The 2349-nt window shown below is 52.7% G+C and overlaps 1 protein-coding gene across 1 annotated transcript in view; it reads right to left on the reverse strand.

The window, feature by feature from the left end:
- The window catches only part of LOC123095658 (protein WHAT'S THIS FACTOR 1 homolog, chloroplastic), a gene marked incomplete in the record, with an annotated part of 9688 nt that extends 8755 nt beyond the window's left edge, over nt 1–933 (reverse strand). Inside the window, 1 exon segment of the mRNA XM_044517196.1 lies at nt 577–933.
- Nucleotides 934–2349: the final 1416 nt, after the last annotated feature.

Raw genomic sequence — 2349 nt, forward strand, 5'->3', positions numbered from 1 at the left:
AAACCATTTTAAACAACATGAGCTTTGCAACTAAGGAATAAAATTCATAATACCAAAAGCCTGTATCTCAAGTCTCAACTCTCAACAATTCTCATTTCAGAAGAACAACTCATAGCAGCAGTGGCAGAATGAAGAACATTTTATAGGGTGTACCACCTCCAACAACAAAATACAGACATCACACGCATACCATGAAATTGACCAAAAGAGCAATATAAATAGCTTAATCAAGTCTCACAACATTAGAGTTCACTAAATATGTTTGAAAATTGCAAGCATTACAACACAACTAGTTGGGCGAGATGAAATAGATGGGTACAAAATCCACAACATTAAACTACTCTACGCTTTTGCATTGCCAGAAAAGCGTCAGCTGCTTATATCATACTGTATCATCTTCACTCACTCTCAGGAATATAGCCCACTCAATAAATGTCACCAAGCAGGCAATTGATGTTTCACGAGTTGCTCGTCCGTGCCGTTTATCGGTTTATTCTTCACTAGTACTCCAGTACCAACTACTAGCTCTGAAGACTGAAATGAGACAGTACTGACTTCTACAATCGCACTAGTTACCTCGAGCAGCTGTGTCGATCTCGATGCCCGACGGCGTTCGTGGGTCGTGTTCAGGTCCTCAGGACGTCACCGAGCGGAGCTCGCCGGCGGCAGTGGTACGGACAGAAGACCGCTCGTGCTCGGGGTCAGGCGGCGGCCGTGCGAGAGTGAGGATGGCTCTACGGGTGAGGGGTACTGGGGAGCAACGAGCAAGGGGAGGCGTGGGCCGGGGCAGTCGTGGAGGCGGGAGGCGGGTCGCCGGGGCGGCCAGGTCAGGTCAGTTGTGGCGGCGGCGGCGTTTGGTTCATTCGATTCGATGGCTCGATCTCGATGGAACAGCCGAGCAAGGCCACAGCACCGGTGATGGGCTGGATCAGCCAGCCCAGTCTGTGACTGGGTAGGCCGCCACAAACTCCACCGGAGAGTACAGTAAAGCTAATACGGCAGTTACTAAAAAAAAAAGCTAATACGGCAGGGCTATATCTCGCCCGTACCGAGAGCTCTTTTATTTCGCCTCTGCGGCAAGGTTAGTGGCCGGAAATATTTTTTGGATGATATAAAATTTACACTTTATAATATTTTTAAAAATGCCATGATTTTTTCAGCAAATGCCTCAATATTTTTCGAATGTCAAGAATATGTTTTTTGAATGAGATCAACATTTATTAAAAGTAGCATGCACAATCTTTTACATGGCCTGGTTGTCCTCGACGGCGGCCTTGTGTTGCGCGGCAGCAGCTTTCTTCTTGGCCTGAACGGTCCATCAGGCCCTCATCTTGGCCGAGACTATGCCAAGCCGCGCGATCTCCGCCAGTGTGAGCTCCGCCCGCGGTTTCTTCTTCTTTATCGTCGTGGGGCGGACGGTGGCGGCGGCCGGGTCGACGGGTTTCTTCGGGGCGCCGGCCATGAAGGAGGAAGGGGAGGGAGAGAGCGGGAGGGTTTGGCGGAATGAGGGGTAAAGTGAGAGCGTTGTGTCCCCGACGGGCGGGCAAAGGGAGGACAAGGGCGCGCGTCCCCCACGTCCGGGCACTGTCCGTTTTGATGCGAATGCGGCCCAAATTTGGGCCGGAAATGCATTGGCGGCTATTTGTGTCTGTTTAGCCCCAAAGGGACGCGACCTCTGCTTGTCCAAAATGTGTTTAAATTCAAATGAGTGGCCCCTTTGCTTGTCCCAAAAAAACAGGATGAGTGTACACAGACAACTCAGCTCTCAGCCTGTCAGCACAATGGCAGCGAATCACGTGGCACCGGTAGGTGGCACAAGGCAAACGGAATCCCGACAAGAGTACCACATGGTCAAACTCAGAGACCTATCAGTGACCCTTCCCCATTTGAAGATGGGCTAGATTCACACACCACGATCCAACTGCTTACGCCAACTCCACCGCACGACTCCAAATCGTTCGGGGCTGTCCGTTTGAGGTAAAACGGACATACGAGACGTCCCAACGCATGATCCCATCCTAAAAAAACGTTCGTTTCTTGTCTGCCTCGGCCCATTCTCGGAGCAAACTTGGTCTGGGTTTGGGTCTGAAACGGACACGCCCGGACGTCTTCTGCGTGGTCCTCGTCCGCCCCTGTCCCTTTGCATGTGACCCCTGGCCCACCTGTCATTGGAACCATATGGGCCCGGCTGCCCACCCACCTGTCCTTCTCTCTCTCCTTTTTCTCTCTCTCCCTCTCTCTTCTTTTGCAGCTGGCGGCCACCTCCATGCGGCCACGACGGGGCGACGGGCGGCGGGGCACGGCTGCCGGCGTGGTGGTGGGCGACGGGCGGCGGGGCGAGGCGGGCGC

Source organism: Triticum aestivum, chromosome 4D, assembly GCF_018294505.1.
Source record: "Triticum aestivum cultivar Chinese Spring chromosome 4D, IWGSC CS RefSeq v2.1, whole genome shotgun sequence".
NCBI lineage: Eukaryota > Viridiplantae > Streptophyta > Magnoliopsida > Poales > Poaceae > Triticum > Triticum aestivum.